Source organism: Notamacropus eugenii, chromosome 1 (assembly GCF_028372415.1).
Source record: "Notamacropus eugenii isolate mMacEug1 chromosome 1, mMacEug1.pri_v2, whole genome shotgun sequence".
NCBI classification, from domain to species: Eukaryota; Metazoa; Chordata; class Mammalia; order Diprotodontia; family Macropodidae; genus Notamacropus; species Notamacropus eugenii.
In genome coordinates this window covers 2,712,166-2,732,713 of record NC_092872.1, presented here as the reverse complement: position 1 = coordinate 2,732,713, position 20,548 = coordinate 2,712,166, and the positions used below count along the sequence as shown (strand labels likewise).

Here is a 20,548-nt window from a genome sequence, read left to right as displayed (position 1 = left end):
TGTGAGCAGCTGATGATCTGGACTCCCCAGAGCCTCACCCCCTCTCTGCTCTGCTACTTTTCACTTCCCTTTATCTCTCTCTCTTTCTGTCTGCCCATTCTCCTTCCCTGTGTCTCTCTTGTCCCTCTCCCCTCTCCCCGTGTCTCCATCTTATCTCTCCTTTTCCCTTCCCATCTCCTTTGTCCTGCCTCTCCCTTCCCTCCCTTTCTTTCTATATCTATCTGTTGTTTCATTCTTCTTTCTCCCCTTTTCCTCCTTTATCCTCCCTCTTCTTCCTCCCTTTCCTTCCTCGTGTTCCCCCTTCTCTTTCCCAGGCCCTCACAACAATGGCTCCTGATACTTTTCCCACCTGCTGCCCACTCAGTTGGACTAAAGCCCACAGAGTTCCTGACTGTTCCCCCTCAAACAGATGAGAACTGAAGGGAATGTCATTAGTTCGGTAGATCAGAGGAACACCATGAGAAACATCATGTAATACCTGACAGAACCCTAGAAATGGAATTAGGAAGACTTGGGCTAACATCCTATCCCTGCCACTGGCAGAGGCTGAGGTTGGCGGATTGCTTCAGCTTAGGAGCTCTGAGCTGCAGTAGGGGTAAAACCCACTGGCTGTCCATTATAGGTTCAGCACTGACATAATGAGCCCCTGCTAGTGGAGGGCCAACAGGTTGCCTACAGAGAGGCAAACTGGGGCAGGAAAATGGACAAAACAGAACTCCTGTAACCAACCAGCATTTTGATGGCTGCACAAGATTGGCCACTTACATTTCCAGCTGGAGCCAGCAGGGGAGACTGAGTTCTCAAAAAAAAAAAATCCCATTCCTGATTTTATCAACTTTGTGACTGTGGGAAGGGCACTTCAGTACTTTTGCTCCAGTTTCCTCATGTGTCAAACTGAGATAACTGAAATACCTCCCCCAGGGAGTTGTTGTGAACCATAACACAGAAGACATAAGTAATGCATGTTGCAAATACTTAAAGTCATATTTAATATATATGCGTATATACTACATATGTATACTTTTAGCTGTTACTACAGTTTCGGTGAAGCACTTGACAGTTTCTTGTGCGGTCCACATGGATGCAAAGAAGAGACGTGGGCTAGCGGACAGCGCATTTCAGATCTATTCAGAAATGGACCAAAGAGTAATCATCAACATACTGGTGTCCACTCTGGAATTTGAATATTGGCTCTGTGTGACCTTGGCCAAATGATCTGACCTCTGTGGATCTCAGTTTTCTCATGTAAAATGAAGAGGTTGGATTAAATGACCTCTAAGACCCTTCCAATGCTTCATCTGTGCTCCCATGAACTTGGAGAGAGGTGTGTAGGCATGGGGTGCTCCAAGGATCTTTCCTTGAACAGAAGCATTGCCAACCTGCTTAGCAAACCTGTTGGAGATGCTAAGCTGAGAGAGATGCTAACATGTTGAATAGTCCAGTTAGGATCCAGAGAATGGATGATAGACCAAACCAATAAGATTCAGTTTAATAGAGGGAAAATATAAAATCCTATGCTTGTGGCACAGTGGATAGAGAGCCCAGCTTGGAATCAGGAAGACCTGGGTTCCAATCTGGCCTCAGACACTAGCTGTGTGACCTTGAGTAAGTCACTTAATCCTGTTTGTCTCAGTTTGCTCATTTGTAAAAAGAGTTAGAGAAGAGAATGGCAAACTACTCCAGTATCTCTGCCAAGAAAACCTCAAAGGGGGCAGAGGGGTGGTCCCAAAGAGACGGACATGACTGACTTAATGTTTGAATTAAAAAAAAAAAAAAGCAATTATACAAATTCAGAATGGAAAAAGCATAGCTAAACAGTGGTCCATAAAGAAAAGATCTGGAGTTATTTCTCAGTGAACCACAAGTTTAATGTGGCTGCCAGAGAAGCTAGTGTGATCTTGGCTGCATTGAGAGGAGGAGATTTAGAGCATCTGAGGTGATGGATGATCCATGCTCCCTTCCCTGGTCTGACCTCACCTGGAGGATTGTCTTCTGTTCTGGGAACGCTATTTTAGGAAGAACACTGACAAGCTAGAGTGCACCCAGGGAAGGGTGGCGAGGATGGTGAAGGGCACCTGAGACCATGCCATGTGATCACGGGTCGAAAGAACTGGGGAATGTCTATCCTGGAGAAAAAATAAAAGAGGAGGGGAATGATGGGAGTGTTTGAAAGGCTGTAGCTTAGATAACAGAGTAGCCTTTTTTCTGCTTGGGGTGTGTATGGTGTGTGTGTGTGTGTGTGTGTGTACGTGTATGTATGGTGTGCGTGTATGGTATGTGTGTGTGTATGATGTGTGTGTATGGTTGTGTGTGTGTATGGTGTGTGTATATGCATGGTGTGTGTGTGTGTGCATGTGTATGGTGTGTGTGTATGGTGTGCGTGTGTATGGTGTGTGTGTGGTGTGTGTATGGTGTATGTATGTGCATGGTGTGTGTGTATGGTGTGTGTGTGTGCGTGTGTATGGTGTGTGTGCGTGCGTGTGTATGGTGTATGTGTGCGTGCGTATGCATGGTGTGTGTGTGCATGTGTATGGTGTGTGTATGGTATGTGTGTGTGCGTGCATGTGTGTGTATGGTTGTGTGTGTGTATGGTGTGTGTATGTGCATGGTGTGTGTGTGTGTGCATGTGTATGGTGTGTGTGTGTATGGTGTGCGTGTGTATGGTGTGTGTGTGTATGGTGTGTGTGTGGTGTGTGTATGGTGTGTGTGTATGTGTATGGTGTGTGTGTGCATGTGTATGGTGTGTGTGTATGGTATGTGTGTGTGCGTGTGTGTGTGTGTATGGTGTATGTGTGCGTGCGTGTGTATGGTGTGTATGGTGTGTGTGTGTGTGTATGCATGGATGTCTCAAGCAGACTAGAGAGGCTGACTTGGGCTCATTGCACAATAGCATGACCCCGAGTGGGATGGGCAGCTTTGGGAGGGAGAGAGTTAATTCTCTGTTACTTGAGGTCTTCCAGCAGGGCCTGAATGGTCAACCTCACCCACTTGGTGGTGCAGGTATGAGTTGCTCTCCTGATGGCCTCCGGGAGCCCTCCCAGCTTAGGGTCTGGTTCTGAGGGGCCAGCAGAAGGGGACAACCATGGGGGAGGCCCCAGAAGAGGAGTCCAGATGGGAAGCACGGACTCCTGTCAGGGTCTCCTTAGGTCCATGAACTTCCTTGACATCTGGTTCCCAAAGCCCTCTCCAAAGCAAAGCCTCACTTGATCCTCACCTTGGTGAGTCCCACAGAACAGAACTTCTCTTGGATGGTCAGGGGGGAGGGAAAAGGGGCTTGTCCAAGGGGACATAACATAGCAAGGTGACTATGCAGGAGACTCTGTGAGGCAGTTTGCTATAGCAAAAGCAGCAAAGAGTTTGAAGCCAGGAAACGTGGGATGGAGCCTGGGTTCTGCCAGCTGACCTAAACATCCAGCATGGAAAAAAACGGAAGACAGCTTTGAAATCACCGAGTCAACGAAAGGTGTACGACCCTGGATGAGTCATTGATTTTCTCCGAGTCTTAGTTTGCTCGTCTGTAAAGTGGGATAATAAAACTTGCACTCTACCTCGCCAAAGTTTTGTGAGGAAAGCGCTTCAGTAAACCTGAGTTGCTATCATCATTAGCCCAGGGATGAGGACCTCATGACCTCCCAAGGCAATGAATTCTAGCACTGGACATTCAATTGTTGACAAGTTCTTTCTTATATTGGACCCAGATCCATCTCCCTCTAACCTGCATCCACTGGCTCCGGTTCTGCCTTTTGGGACCCTGCAGGGCCACAGATCCCCAGCACCCTATCCAGGCCTTCCCATACTCTTCTTGGTCTGGTGGAATGGGAAGGGCTCAGGAGTTAGAAACTTTGGGTGTAAATTCCAACTGGGCTATATTCACTGAGACTTTTTGGACAATTCTTTTTCTTCTCTTGGCCTCACTTTCTCCATATGTAAAATAATGAAGTCTCTTTTAGCTTCCGTCACCCCAACTGTTGGCTGCCCCTCCTCTGGGTGAGTGGGGGGAGGGACCCCTGATACAGCCCAGGGTAGAGGGGGTGGGTAGGGTGGGGGGAGTAAAGACAGGCATCAGGACGAGTCAGATAAGATCCAATTCACCTACTCTCCCTTCCCACTCTGGGTTTCCTGCCTTTTGGAGGTGGAGCTCCCCAAAGGCTTCAGTCTCAGCTCCCTCTCCACCCACAATCACCTTTCCCAGAAAAAGGGGTGGGGTTGGAGAGGGCTGAACCTGAGAGGCCACTTTCACCCAGGTGTGGGTCCTGCTCCATGCTGAGGGTGGGTCAGGGGTGTACTGAGGTAGAGAGTTGGGTTTGGATCCAAATCATTGGACTTCCAATCCCAGCTGTGCCATCGAATACCTGTGTGACCTTGGGCAAATCCCTTACATCCCTATGCTTCAGCTTTTTCATCCGTAAAGCAAGAGGGTTGAACCATCTGACCTCTAAGGTCTTTTCTCTCTCTTTGGGAATGGGGCCACTTGAATGACAGAGAAGGAAGGTCTAGGGGAGCTGGTTGTGAATCCCACCTCCCAGCCAGACAGCAACCTTCCAGAGGGCTGAGATGGAGGTGCCAGAAACAAGTGGACAGGGGAGTTTGGAGAATCACGCTCTCCTCTCGCTCCTCTGTCTAAAGTTCTCTGGGACTTTAGGCAAACCATTTAGTCCCTCTGGGCCCTAGCTCTAAAAATAACCCCTTAGGAGAGGAAGTCCCACTTGGGGCAGGGGATAGGTTCCTCCCTAGATCCTGGAGTCTGGGAATGTGTTTGACAGATCAGTTCAGTTCTCTTCAGATCCAGAGAACTGGAGACCAAACGTATTCCTCCTCCAACTCTGGGGAAGAGCACTAGGAGGCATTCAGGGATTCCCAGGATACTGGGATGGGCTCTTAGCATCTGTAGGTGGGGGAAGGCCTTTCTGAGGATCTGCCCCACAAGTCAAGCATGTCTCTGCCAGGACTTGAGGGCCACTCCACCAGGCCGTCTGTTTGTTGGTCTGTTGATGCCTCCCTGTCTACCATCCCCATGGCCCTGTTTGTCAAGAATCCTCTTCCTTGGATGGCTAAGGCTGTGACAAAGAAGAAATGATGCTGAGAAATAGGCAAGCCCCAGTCTGGGGATGCCTGAGTCACCCACAGAAGGCCTGGGGCATCCTGTCTCACTCAGTCTTATCATCAGGTGACAACCCAAGTGATCCTAGATATACAGAGGCCTGGGAATGAGGGCATGGGCGTGTAGGGGAGCAGCTACTAACAGTCACAGTGTCACTCACAAATGAATCTGGACAGCTAGCTTCCAGTCACCTTCCAATATCCTTTCCAGCCTTCTCCCCCCTCTTCATTCAATCCCATGTCTCCCAAGGTCTTGGTCCTTTGCTCATGCACTCCAAAGAGCAGCCCAGGCTCAGAATGTATTTTAGGGCTGGGGTTAGGGGCTCTGTCTCTGTCCAGGTTAGGGCTCAGTTTAGTATAGAGAACAGTTAACCCTTCCCTACCTGGATCAGACCCATAATCACAGGACAAGCCAACACTGTGCTAGCACCATTTAGACTGAACTGCAGATGAGTGGGAAGATGCCCCAAAGAGAGGATATCTGTAATGAAGATTTCATGGCGGGGGGAGAGTGGGGTTTAGCTTGTTTGAGAAATGGGGACAAGGCTCAGGGCTTGCCACTCAGGCTGTTCACTACACCAAGGCACTGAAGTAGTGCAGACAGACCACTCCAGCAGCTCAGTTTTGCTCCTCTGACCCAGAATCTGTTCATTTCAGCTTCAGCCTTCTGGAAGGCCGCCATGTCTCCTTTTCCCATACTCCCCCAAGACTCTGGCCAAGCGACTTGTAGACTCAAAAAATACTTATGGTTGAACAATTCCACAAACTAACGAACCAACCAAAGATCCCATGAATGAATGATGAACCGATGAATGAACCAATGATTGAATCAACTAAAGAATGAATGAATGAATAAGTGAATGAGTGAATGAATCGACCAATGAAAGAATGAACGAACCAACAAATGAATGATCTAATGAACGGATGAAGGAATGACCTAGTGAACGGATGAAATAGTACATGAATAAATGAGTTAAGAAATGAGTGAATAAACCAATGGATGGATGGATGAACAAATGCATGAATGCATATTTTTAGAGGAGGGGAAGGCTACGGCAAGCTTTTATTTTAATGACCCAGTTTTCACTCTCCTGGCACACCACAGAATGGATCAAGGTGGCCTGGGGACTCCAGACTGGCCTAGCCTCAATCCTCCCCAGTGCTAGGGAGGACAGCACCAGTTGAGGGTCCAACAGTGGACAGGGCAGTGACTCTGCACGGCCGTGTCAGTTATCAGGGTACCATCAGCAGGAAAGCAGGACCATTGGGGCAGCCCTTTTGTACCTGAGGCCAGAGGTTGCCCCATCCTGGCAGGGAAGCCCTGGCTTGACCAGTAAGGCTACTTATCAAGGAAAGGGGGGCCTTAATCCCCAGGCCTCACCCAGTACCCAGAGCAGGCTCCTGGCTCAGGCCCAGCTGACATCATGGGAGGTAAGCAAGTCCTGAAGCCAGGGGCACTGGAGATTTGACTCTGGTCAGTGTGGGTCAGGATGGTTAAGGTTACAATGAAAAATGTCACCCTCCCAGTGTGACCCTGTTGCCCTGAGGTTTTCCATCTCCACCCTCAACTCCAGAGCTTCTGATGGCTTCCTTTCTCCTCTGAGTAGAGCACTGCACTGGAAAAGAACGTTAGGCTGGGGCAGGGAGGTCAGGAGACCTGGGCTTGAGTTCTAACTCACCCTTCCGGAGACCTCAAGAGGCCATGCAGCCCAGTCTTCTCATTCTACAGACAGGGAATCTGAGGTGGGGAAGCATGAAATCCTTCTTCAGACACCAGCTGTGTGACCCTGTGGAAATTACTTAACCTCTCTCCGTCTCAGTTTCCTTATCTGTAAAATGGTGACAATAACAATACCTACCTCCTCAGGTTATTATAAGGATCAATGAGAAAGCATGGACAAAATACCTCACAAATCTGGAAGCCCCACGTAAATGTTGGTGATTACACAGGTCACCAGAACTGGAACCTATGTCAGGGAGGAAAGGAGCGGGCATTTATTAAGCACCTATTATACGCCAGGTACTGCACTAAATGCTTCACAAACATGATCTTATTGATTCTTGAGGATGACCCTGGGAGGTGGGGGCTATTACCCCCATTTTACAGTTGAGGAAACTGAGGCAGACAGAGATTAAGTGACTTGCCTAGGATCACACAGATACGTGTCTGAGGCCAGATTTGATCTCTGGTCTCTGACTCCAAGCCCAGCATTCTCTCCCCTGTGCCACCTAGTTGTCATAGTCAATACATTTCCACCTTCAGCCCCGGGCACACACCAGTCTCTCTTCTCTGGACATGGTTTCTCCTTTCCTCCACCATCCAAGTCCTACCCCATCTTCCAGTCCTCCCTTCCTCCAGGAAGCCCTCCCAGACTGCTCCAGTCCAAAGGGGTCTCACAGCTCCACGTATCTGCTCTGCTCCTTCAATTAGATGAGATGCCACACACTGCCAGTCATCTGCTTTGGGTCTGTATCCAGGCTCTCCCTCTGTATCTCCCACTCAGAGATGAGCAGGGGGCCCTGATTGCAGATGGGAAATACAAGTTTGATGTTGCTGCTGACTTCTGCTCTCTGGGTGAAGCTGGGCCTTCTTGGAAGCAGGAACACCTGCCATTAGGAGTCAGTGAGCTAGAGAAATGGTCTTGCTCTGAGATGGTCCCTTTGTTCTGTGTGGGAGTCAGGAAGGTTTCTGAAGGCAGATACAAACAGGTTACCCCAGAAGTAGCCAGGACACTATGGTCAGGGATTGGCGGTTTTATTGGAAATACCATTCATTCACTCATTTGTACTTTCATTCCCTCACCCCTTCCTCCAGTACTTATGAAGATGAAGTGAATCTCCTTTTACCGGAGCTGCCCATGGTTCTTGGTCTCCCCCAGAAATTTGCTCCACTCATCAGTCCTCTCATTCACAATCTCCCTCTTTCCTTTGTTCTATTGCATCACTGTCTACATCTGCTCAGGTTTGGGTATCCTAAAAAACAAATAAACAAACAAAAAACCCTCTGTTGGCCTCACGCTTCTCCCTCAAGTAATCACCCAACGTCCCTCTTCTCTTTTGTTGCTAAGCTTCTAGAAATTGTCCCTGAAACATGTTTACTTCCTGTCTCTATTTCCTCTCCACCCATTCTTTGCAATCAAGCTTCTGACTCTAGCACTCCACTTTAGTTCAGTTGTTTTTCAGTTATACCCAACCCTTTGTGACCCCATTTGGGGTTTTCTTGGCAAAGATACTGGAGTGGTTTGCCATTTCCTTCTCCAGCTCGTTTTATAGATGAAGAACTGATGCAAACAGAGTTAAGTGACTTGCCCAGGATCACACAGCTAGAAAGTGTCTCAGGCCAGATTTGAACTCAGGAGGATGAGACTTCCTGACTCCAGGTCTGGTACTCTATCCACTGTACCACCTGGCTGCCCTACTCTGCTAAAATGTAATTCCATGGTCACCAGTAACTTCTAAAATGCTTTCCTCAATCTTCACCCTTCCTATTGACTTTTCTCTTGGAATTCCTTCTTTCCTTGGCTTCCATGACACTGCTCTCTCTCTCTCTCTCTCTTTGTTGTCCTACTTATCTGACTACTTAGAATCCTTTGCTGGATTGCCATCCACCTTTTGTCTCCTCACTAGGGATGTCTTCCAAGACTCTATCTTGAACCTTTTTTACTTCTTCTATACTCTCTCCCTTGGTGATCTCACCTGCCCCCATTGGATCCAACATGTCTAAGTAGATGATTCTCACCTCTATAAATCCAGTCCTAATCTCTCTCTTGAGCTCCAGCCTACTAACTGTCTGGTGAACCTTTTTTTTAGATGTTTTGCTAGCAGCTCAAATCAACATGTCCAAAATAGAATTTGTAACCTTGTCCCCAAACCCTCTTCTACAAAGTTCCGTTTGTGTGGATGGCATCATCATCCTTGCAGTCACTGGGAGTCCTTCTGGTCACTCAGAGTCATCCTTGACCCTTCTCTCTCCCCTATCCCCCATATCTAATCAGTTGCTTAATTCTGTTAATTCTACATGGACAACATCTCTCTTATCATTCCCATTCTGTCCACTCACACTGACACCATCCTAGTTCCGGCCCTCATTATCTGTTGCTTTGGCTATTGTAACAGTCTCCTAACTGGTCTCTCCTTTGGTCTTGCCTCTCTAACCCAAGGGTTCTTAACCTGAGGATAGATTTTAGGGGGTCCATGAACTTGAATAGAAAAAGAAATACGTCTTTCTTTTACAAACCTCTAACTATAATTTAGCATTTCCTTCAATTATGAGTAGAGGCAACACACCATTATTCTGAGAAGGGGTCCATAGGCTTTAGTAGATTGCCAAGGGAGTCCATGACACAAGAAAAGTTAAGAAACCCATTCCTATCTGTAATGGGGATAAATGAGAGGACTTTCCGTGCTAAAGCAAGGATATCCATTATCACCATTGCTATTCAGTGCAATGCTAGAAATGCCAACTATAGTAATAAGACAAGAACAAGAAACTGAAGGAACAAACATGGTCAAAGAGGAAACAAAACCATTACTTTTGCAAGTAATATGATGGGTTGTATAGAGAATCCTAGAAAGTTCACCAAAAAGCTAATGGAAACAATGAACCATTTTAGCAAAGTTGCAGGATATGTAATAAACTCCCAAAGATCATGATTTCTGTATATTGCCAGCAAAGTCCAGCAGAAAGAGAAATCCCATTGAAAATAACTATAGACAGTATGGAGTGCTGAGAAGTCTACCTGCCAGGAGGAACTTTGTGAAAACAATCACAAAATATTTTTCAGACAAATAAATACAGATCTAAATAGCTGGAGAAATATTAATAGTTCATGGATAGGCCAGGCCAATGTAATAAAAATGAGAATAGACCCAAATTAATGTGCTTATTCATACCATACCAGTCATATTATGAAAGAATTACTTTATGAAGCTAGAAAAAAATATAATGAAATTCATCTGGAGGAACAAAAGGTCAAGGATCTCAAGGGAAATAATGAAGAAAAGTGGAAAGGAAAAGGGCCCAGCAGTCCCAGATCTCAAGCAGTAATCATCAAACAATTAGATACTGGCTAGGAAATAGACAGCTTGAGCAGTAAGACAAGAAAAAGAAATCAAAGGATAAGCACAGGCGAAAATGAGGAAACAAAACGGTCATTCCTTGTGGATGACGTGATAGCTTCCTTAGGGAACCTTGGAGAGTCAATTAAAAAACTAATCGAAACAATGAACAACTTCAGCAAAGTTTCAGGACGTAAAATAAATCCACATAAATCATCACACTTCTGTATATAGTACTACCAACAAAAACCAGCAGAAAGAGATGGAAAGTGAAATTCTACTGAATTACAAATAGTCCAAAAGACTTAGGAGACTACTTGCCAAGATATTCACAGGATATGGTCACAATTACAAAACACTCTTTATATAAATAAGAGCAGATCTAAATAACTGGAGAAATATTAATAGCTCATGGGTAGGCCAAGCTAATATAATAAAATGACAATGCTACCTAAATTAATTTACTTATTCAGTGCCATACTAATCGTATTACCAAAGAATTACTTCATAGAGCTAGGAAAAGAATATCATAATTCCTCTTGAACAACAAAAGGCCAAGAATATCAAAGGAATCAATGAAAAAATTGGAAAGGAATGGAGGCCAGGTCCCCAACTATGCTACAAAGCTGTCATCATCAGAACAATCTGGAACTGGGTAAGAAACAGAAAGGCTGAGCAGTGGAACAGACTAGGTAATGTGTACACACACACACACACACACACACACACACACACACAAAGAGCAATATCATAAGCAAATTAGTGGAACATGAAATAAATTACCTGCCAGATCTACGGATTAAGGAAGACTTTATGACCAAATGAGATAGAGAGATCCACAAGAATTAAAAAGGGTAATTTTGATTACTTAAAATCAAAAAGATTTTGCAGAAACAAAACCAATGCAGCTACAATTAGAAGAAAAGCAGGAAACTGGGGCAGGGGGAATCTTTGTAGCAAGTTTCTTTGATTTCAATCTGGGGAAATGAATCAAATTTACAAGGATAGGAGTCATTTCCCAATTGATAAATAGTCAATGGATATGAATAGGTAGTTTTCAGAGGAAGACATCAAAGCTATTAAAAGCTATATGAAAAATGCTCTAAATCACTATTAATTAGAGAAATGCAAGTTAAACCATTCTGAGGTACCACCTCCTACTTTCATATTGGCTAAGATGACAAAGTGGAAAATGACAAATGGTAGGGGGAATGTGAGAAAACATTACAAGTACATTACAAATGCAATACATTACTGCTCTGTTGGTGAAGCTGTGAACTAGTCCAAGCACCCTAGAAAGCAATGTGGAACTAAGCCCAAAAAGCTATTAAACTGTATGTACCCTTTGACCAATACTAGGTTTGTGCCCTAAAGACATCAAAGAGAAAAAGGCCACACACACACACTTATACATCCATATAGTAGATGTTTTTGGGGAAGCAAAGAATTGGAAACTGAGGGGATATCCATCATTTGGGGAATAGCTAACTAAGTTACAGTATGTGAATGTAAAGGAATAGTACTGTGCTGTAAGAAATGATGAAGAACATGGTTTTAGAAAAACCTAGGAAGATTTGTATGAACTGTTGCCAAGTGAAGTAAGCATAACCAGGAGAACAATTTACACAGAAACAGCAATATTGCAAAGATAATTAACTGAAAGACTTAGCAGCTCTGATCAACATGATGACCCACCACAGCTCCAAAGAACTCAATGATGAAACATATTATCTACCTCCAGATAGAGAACTGATAAACTCTGAGTGTAGTTTGAAATGTATTTTCTTCTTTTTCTCACTTTCTTTCCTCCTTGGAACGTGGCTAATATGGAAGTTTGTTCTGCATGTCTGTACAAAATTGTAATGGATTTTATTTTTCTCGGTTTGAGATAAGAGGGAGAGAACTTGGAACAAATAAAATCGAATTAAAAATAAAAATAATAAAATAATTAAAATTAGACAAAATAAAAATAATAAAAACAAAAAATCAATGGAACAGGCTAAGCACACAATACACGGAAGCACATGAGCACAGCAGCCAGTGTCTGATAAACCCAAAGATACTGGCTACTGAAGCAAATACTCACTATTTGACAAATATTGTTGGGAAAACTGGAAAGTAGTCTAGGAGGAACTGTATATAGACCAACATTTCATACTGTATACAAAAATAAGTGGGGGAAGGATACCTTAATGCACCATTGGTGGAGCTGTGAACCATTCTGGACATTCTGGAAAGCAACTTGGAGCTATGCTCTAAAAGCTATTAAACTGTGTATACCCTTGGACCCAGTGCTATCACTACCAGGTATATAACCCAAAGAGATCAAAGAAAGAGGAAAAGGACCTCTATGTAGAAAAATATTTATAGCAGCTCTTTTCATGGTAGCAAAGAATTGGAAACTGAGGGGAAGCCCATCAATCGGGGAACAGCTGAATAAGTTATGGCCTAGGTCCATGTATATTATGGAGTAAGAAATGATGAAGGGTATGGTTTCATAAAAGCCTGAGAAGACTTACATGAACCGATGCAAGGTGAAGTGAGTACAACCAGGAAAACAACTTGTACAGTGACAATATCATAGAGACAATCCATTTGGAAAGTCTTAGGATCTCTGATCAACACAGTGACCAATCAGGATTTCAGAGGACTCCTAAAATTGGCTACTTACATCTTAAGAGTAGGTAAATGACTCAGAGTACAGACTGAGACCTTGTTTTGGTGGGGGGGCACAGATAATTTGGGAATTTGTTTTGTCTGACTATATATTTGTAACAGGGGATTTTATTTTTCTAGCTTTCTCAGTTAGTGATGGGGGTGGGGAAAGTAGAGGTTAGAGAAGGTGTATGTTAAATTGAATAAGCCACATTGATTTTTAAAAAGGACGCCTGCTTTATCAGACAACTGCCCAAATATACTTTTTAATGACAAGTCTGACCATGTCTCTCCTTTATTCAAAAACCAATAGTAATTCCCTATTACCTTAAGGATAACATACTTATACCTTACTTTCTCATTAAAGACCCTCCTGAATCTAGTTCCGGCCTATCCTCCCACCATATATCACACTAATCCCCTCCACAAAATCCACTTTCCAGCCCAAATGGACTATTTCCTAGGCTCAGTCTGCCCTCTCCTGCCTCTGTGTCTTGGTTCAGGCTTCCCCACCATCCCCAGCAACCACTTACGGTCCAGTGCCTGGAAAGCCCACGCTCTCATCTCTCCGATCATTGATTTCCTCCTCTTCATCATTCCAGGCCTGGGTCAGAGGCCACCTTCTCCATGAAGTCCTTATCATTTCTCACCTCAAACTGTGTGCAATGGGAAATGTTCAGCAAAATAAATAAAAGTACAGTGCAACGTAGATAATGTTAATCTGTGACTTCCCAAGTGAACATGTGACTCACAGGAACGCCCCCTTTCTGTTTGAGTTTGACTCCCCTGGTCTGGAGCAATTTGTCTCTCTCGCCTCTTTCTGTGGCATTCTAATTATTTCATAGAGTTGTGTGTGTGTGTGTGTGTGTGTGTGTGTGTGTACATAAGTTATTATTACCATTGTTTGTGTACGCTGCCAATGCCTCCTTTTTTTTTTAAAGGCAGGGGTTGGGAATGCCCAGTGCCTAGCAGATGGCATTTGAGACTTAGCAGGTTCTTCATAGAACATAAGCACCTTGGGAGTAGGGATTGTTTCATTTCTTGCACTTATATCCCCTGAACCTAGCCCAGTGCCTGGGGCATATTCGGTGTTTAACAGATGCCTGTGGATTGGTTGATTATTTTTTTTTTAATCAACTGAATTCAGGAAGGCTGTCCTGGATCTAGGCACGTCAGGACCACCCTGAGCTGGCCAAGCAGAAGGGTAGAGAAGAAGGGGCCCTATTGGTCTATGAGAAAGGCCCATCCTTCCTGGAGCGTCTTCCCTAGGCTGGTCACTCAGTTCTCAGGGAGCCAGAATTCGATGCTACAGCTTTGACCAGCCATCCCCACCCCATCCCTATCCCAGATGTAGAAGAGTCGCTATTCATTGCAGAGGCTGCCTGGCATGCCAGCCTTCAGGGAGAGGCAGCAGCACTATTTGCCTTCTGTCCTGCCCCCTTGTCGAGGTTCGAGCCGGCAGACTGCAGAGGGCCCTCTAGACCAGGGTAGGGGCTGGTGGGGAGGTCCTTCTCCTCTCTCCCCTCCTAGCTTCTGTGTCTTGAGGTATAGGTGAGGTGAATGTACTGCCTCTCCTGCCATTTGGGTGTTATAAGCCTAAGTCTAGCCCTGAGCAGCCCCTGGTTGTGCCTGTGTTACAAACTCCTCTGGTCCCCCTAACGAGTTCCACATGCAACGTGGAGGAGAGAGGAAATGAGAATGTGGGGGAGGGGGGACAACAGGCCTTGGAGGGAATTGGAAACATGTGAGGAGGCAGTAAAAGCCAGAGGGGGAGGGGGAGGGGGAGGAGGAGGGGGAGGGGGAGAATGGGGGGGAGATGGGAAGGAGAGAGAGGGAAAGGGTTAAGGGGAGGGGGAAAGATTCACAGCTGGCCCTTCCATGGTAGGAGCCACCACCCTCTTGCGACAGAGATGCTTCCCACTGAGGAGAGAAACAGAAGAGCTTGCCTCTTGCTGGCTAACTTCCCATTCTTTAGACAGGAAAAGTCCCAAATTCCTCCACCCAAGTCAGGCTAGAGTTACTAAGTTGAGGGAAGCAGGGTCAAAAAGACTGAGAAGTCAGAGCTAGGAAAGGGCCCCCCAGGGTGACCCAAAGCTGGGGAGGATTGTTGCTGACCACATATAACAATAAAGGGAGGGATTTAGAAGAAAGGATGGAAATGGAAGATTATGTCTACCAGCACTTTCTTGAGGGGTGGGTTGGTGGGGAATCTTATCTCCCTCCCAACTTATTTTCATGGGAAACCCAGAAAATTTGGGGAATTGAGGGAAAACCAAGTTGCCTCAAACTCATATAGCACTTTTTGAGGGTTCTTTAGTGGTGCGCCTTGCTACCTCCCTCCCACAATTCCCATAGCCATAAGTTTGTTGCCCATCACATATACATACACAATAACTGGAACAGAGGATTGCAGTGAAAGGTGATATCTAGTCAAGGTTTCATCTGGCTGGCCACAAGGTCCATAAAAGGTGTTAAATGGAAGCTATAAGGAATTTCTAATTCTAAGTCAGATACAAACCAGGAACAGAGATATTGCAAGTTGGAGAGGTTCTAGGACAGATTTAGCCGTCTGGCTACTAGTCTATGTTCCAAAAGTGCTAAGATCCTCAAGGTAAGACCCTCTAAAAAGAAAAATGGCACACAGTTAAGACTTCAGGAATTAAAATACTCATTTTCCTTATGAAGAGAAAGCCACCTAGGGTTCCTTCCTAGTTTTACCCTGGAGGTGTAAGGGTCCATCTCTCTCAACAAAACAAGCTAAAGCTTCAGCTACTGGGTTCTAAACTAAAAGAGTACTGCTGAGAACCCACTTCTCTTAAGAGAAAAAGGTGGCATCTCCTCTGATGAAGTGTGCCAAAGCCCACAACTGGTAGCAAAAAGAAACACCACCACCATGTTCCCAGTAGTACTAGTGAGAAAAACAGACCTTCACCGAGCAATCACCAGTGCAGTATAGCTTGGCAGAGACCACAGGAGACACAAGGCCAGCAGAGAAGAGGGTCCAGCCACAGCAGCACCAGGACACTTCCCAGCATGCAGAGCCTTCCATGCCTGTGTCCTGGCCAGGTGGGCTCCCTGCACACATACTCTGGCAGTGTCACTGTTGTTTACTCATTTCCACGTGTCTCTTTTCTGGGTTTTCTTGGCAAAAGATGCTGGAGTGGTTTGTCATTTCCTTCTCCAGCTCATTCTTCAGATGAGGAACTGTACACTCTGGTACTTCTGTCCTTTAGATCTATCTACTCCTTACTGACTGTGTGTATAGACTGGAGAACACCCCAGGCTTGTGGGGAAAATGTCCTCCTGCTATTTTTTTTACTGTGCTATTTCATTCAATGCCTTGCTTTGGGAGGAGGACTGTGAGCTATGGTCTTTTAAGTGAACATGAGATCACAAAGTTGTATCATTTTATTTTTACAGCAACCCTGAGTTTGCTTTTCTACGGGCTTCATGTACAAGGCAGGGGCGTCCCAGACACTATGACAGATTGGAACATGGACTTACCCAAGGTCAGACACAGTCAAGTCAGCAAGCATTAATTAGGAACCTAGTGTGTACCAGGCATTGTTCTAAGCACTGCAAGTACAAAGACAAAAGACCATCTCTGCTCTTAATGGGGGAGACAACGCGCAAACAACTACGTACAAATGAGGTGAATACAAGATGACTTGGAGATTCGCAGCCTGGGTGAGGGGGAGGCACTAACATTAAGGAAGGCCAGGAAGGTCTTCTTGCAGAAGGTGGCATTTTAGCTGGGACTTGAAGGAAGCCAGGGCAGCCAGGAGGCAGAGATGGGGGGAAGGAACGACAGACGGTGAGTGCCTGGAATCTGGAGATGGGAGTGTCTTGTACAAGAAACAGCAAGGAGACTGGCGTCACTGGATCATGGAAGAAAGAATACTGGAGAGCTGGGGATGAGGTGAGGTGAGAAGGCAAGTTATGAAGGGCTTTGAAGGCCAGACAGAGGGTTTTGCATTTGAACCTGGAAGTGATAGAGAGCCATTGGAGTTTACTGAGTAGGGGAGGGGAGTGATGTGGCCAGACCTGTACTTTTAGGGAAATCACTTTGGTAGCTGATGGGAGGATGGACTGGAGGGAGGAGAGACTTGAGGAATCCTCTTGGAGAATGAGGTCCAGTTACTGAAATTACCAGGAAAAGGCCTAGATGTACAAACAAGCCTGGTACGCAGCAGAGAGTTAAGCAGTGTTTGTGGACTGACTGATAATAATAGCTAGAATTCATATAATGCTTCACAAGAATCATCTCCTCTGTGACGTAGCTGTTATTTATCCCTGTCTTGCAGATGAGGCAAGTGAGGCTGAAAGAGGTTGTCAGCGCCTAGGGTCACACAACTAGCTAGTCTCTGAAGCTAGATTTGGACTGAGATCTTCTTGATTCCAGGACAGGGCTCTGTCCTCTGTGCTACCCAGCTGCACAGGAGAAAAAAGGGGGACAGATGGGGTGTCTTTTTCCTCTCTCCATGCTAGAGGTGGTGATTGGGCCTTGCTCAGTTGGGGTTTGGGATGAGAAGAACCTGGAACAGGAAACTCAGCTTGGCCAGGTGCACTGAGCAGTGACCTTGGACTTATCCCTTGGGACTGGAGTGGGGCAGGTGCATATCTAGCTAAGAACGTGGCGATGTTTATGAGCACTAGCATTCCGTGGGGCCCCAATCCCTTTGCATCTCACAAAGGACCTTAGATTCAGAATTGGAAGGGACCGTGGGAGGCGTTTAATCCAATCCCCTCATTTTACAGGTTAGGAAATTATGCAGAGGGTGAAGTAGCTTGTCCCAGACTGGTGCACAGGCAGCGAGTGGAAGAACCAGAAATCGAACTTGGTGCCTGTGTCTCCAGATCAGACGCCCTTCTGACTAGCAGTGCAGGCTGCCTGCCTCTCTAGAGCTTCTGTGTGTATCACAAAATGTTAGCAATCACAATTATCCAGCTCGAAGGCCTTTTCCAGCCCCAGTTTTCTAGGAACCCAATTTCCTGTTGGGGTCAGGTGTGGGGAGGAAGGAAGAGAATCCTATATGTCGGAGCTAGGACTGGGGAGGCTACCTTCCAGCCCGGGAGTTCTTTTATTTCCAGGGCTACTAAGCACAGTCCTTTCTGTTCCTTCCAGCTCCCCATTTCTCTGCAATGAGAAATTACTTGGAATGTGTAGTAAAAGCCATAAAGTGATGAGAGAAATGGAGGCGAGAAGAGCGAAGCAAAGATGGCAGGCCCTTGTAAGCTCCTCCAGGTCCCCATGGGCCACCATCTCATTGACCCAATGACCCCAGGAGGGAAACCATTCCTAGGGGCATCATAACCTTCAAATGTCAGTCTCTTTCTTCTCTAATATGGTTTCCAAGGGTCTTCTGTCTGTGAGGATTCCTATTTGAGGAAGGAGGCTGAAATGTCATCAAGAGATCATTCAGTGAGGGGTCTGTTCTCAGAAGGCTTATGGTATACTTGGGGAAAAGATACTCACAGAGGGAATGAGAAGGGAAGTGCGGTAGAAGATGGAGGAACATCCCAAGCCAAGGTTGTTATAGATCTGATTGAAGCTTGGGATTCAGCACAGAAAGAAGGGTGAGAAAAGGACCCCAGGCCCTGCTACAGAACAACTTCAAGGCAAGCTTGGCCTAGGGCTTTGGGAATGTCCTCTGTTGAACTTATCAGAGATGCCAACAAGGCCCAGAACTCCTCTGTTGAAGAATCTATGAATTAGGCATGAACAAGGCCTTCTTCACTGAATCACTAAATAGAAAGGTACAGCAACACCCTTCTCTCCCTTCTTACTCCTCCCCGCCATCTTTAAACAGAGAAGGCCCAGGTCCCCGGCCTGAAAGAGCTTACCCATACTTAAGAAACTGGGTTTCTCAGCCAGTCCGTGGCTAATTGAGCTCAAACTTCAGAGGCCACAGGCCAACTCGAGCTCCTCAGAGGACTATCTTTCTGCAAGCCAGAAAAGCCTGGCCCCAGACACCCACCGGGACTGACTTTATTTCACCAGAGAGCTCTTCCATCTAGGAGGGATGAATGTTTCTACTTAGAGAGCAGGCGACTTTGCTTCTTTGCTGCAAGGGAGCTAATTACACTGCTTCTCCCAATTAAAATTTCAAAGAGCTTTCAAGAAGAAATTTAAGAACAACTGAAATTCAAGCCCTCTTGGCAAAGCAGCATTGTTTCCCAAACTGAGGAGATATAAATAAGATTCAGAATGGTTTGCATAAGCAGGAGGTAATTACTCTCAAGGAAGAAATCTCACTCCCCCTCCCCCCCCCCTCCTTCTCTCCCTCCCTCCCTTCTCCCTCCCCTCTTCCCCTCTCTGTTTCTATTTTGCTCACCTCCTCCCCCACAGCCCACCCAGCTTTTCCATTCTCTCCTCAAGTCACCAGGGAGGCTCTGGGCTCAGGACTTGGCCTTGCCTTTCTGAAACAGACATAGCATCTCCATTCATATGGGAGCAGAAGACAGGAGTTAGCCATGGAGAGAGGAAGGTAGGCCCATGCCCAGGCCTTGGGACTCCCAACAGGCCTCAGATGATCTACCTGTAGGAGACCCAGGCCAGCATCTGAGGTGTGAATTACCTCCAAGCATGAGGTCCCAGAGTCCCCTTGAGAACTAATAGGTTCCTTCAATGACAAAGGCCCGGCTAGCTCACCAATGCTTGCGGGGAGGGGGGCTTTTCCATACCACCTCTCCAAAGGATGGGTTTCTTCTCCAGTTCCTGAGCTCTGTCCCCTTTCCCCCGTGTGTCTGCGATGACCACATGTGACCACACATGACCATTTAGAGAATACACATTACTTTGATGGTGGATAGGACACTAAGGCACAAGCTAGATATAAGTTCAGCCTATTACCTGACTCACCTTAGCAGAGGTTAAATCACAGCTTTATAGTTGTTTCTAGAAAAAAATTATGGCCAACTTTTATACTTTGTTTTCAGGTTTGCCAAACACTTTGTCCATCTTGTCTCATCTCCAATAACTCCAGGAGGCAGGTGCTCCTACAAATGGAAGAGAATCCAAAACCAAGGCCAAGTGGATACACACATACACATGTATGTATATACACATATATGTATATATGCTTATATGTGTGTATGTATACACATGCACACAAGTTTTTGTTGTTGTGCTTGTCCTTCGTTGCCGAAGAAGACCACGTCATCAGAGAAATGATGACATGACTTGCACTTGACTTTGTTTTTGAGTGAGGGAGGGCTGTGTAGGTCACCAGCCTCACTTCCTCCAGAGCCATCTGGATCCAGTGAACACACACACACACACACACACACACACACACACACACACACACACACACACCCATACAGTATGCCTGTCAGCAGAACAGAAGCCTTTGGAAAATAGGGATTGTATTTTTGTCTTTGTCTTTGTATGATTAATAGGGGCAGGTAAGATGGCACAGTGGATAGAGTGCCAGGCCTGGGGTCAGGAAGATGTCTTGAGTTCAAATCATCTCAGATACTTACTAGCTGTGTGACCCTGGGCAAGTCACTTCACCCTGTTGGCCTCAGTTTCCTCACCTGTAAAAGGAGCTGGAGAAGGAAATGGCAAATCCCTCCAGTGTCTTTGCCAAGAAAACCCCCAATGGGGTCACAAAGAGTTGGCTCTGACTGAAATGACTGAATGACAATAAGAGCTAACATTTTTATAGCTCTTCCCATGTGCCAGGCATTGTGCCAATGCTTTACAATGATCATGTCATGTGATCCTCACAAT

At 45.8% G+C, this 20,548-nt stretch overlaps 1 long non-coding RNA gene across 2 annotated transcripts; it reads right to left on the bottom strand.

Moving 5' to 3' along the window:
• Window positions 1-963: 963 nt before the first annotated feature.
• LOC140531200 (uncharacterized) lies at window positions 964-19,957 on the bottom strand. 2 transcript variants are annotated; one of them, XR_011976301.1, is made up of 3 exons: window positions 19,676-19,957; window positions 13,347-13,469; window positions 964-8,073 (listed from the first exon to the last, which is right to left on the bottom strand). It is a non-coding gene; the product is annotated as an uncharacterized lncRNA (long non-coding RNA). The 2 variants fall into 2 exon arrangements; XR_011976300.1 differs by lacking the exon at window positions 19,676-19,957 and having other exon boundaries at window positions 13,347-14,574.
• Window positions 19,958-20,548: the final 591 nt, after the last annotated feature.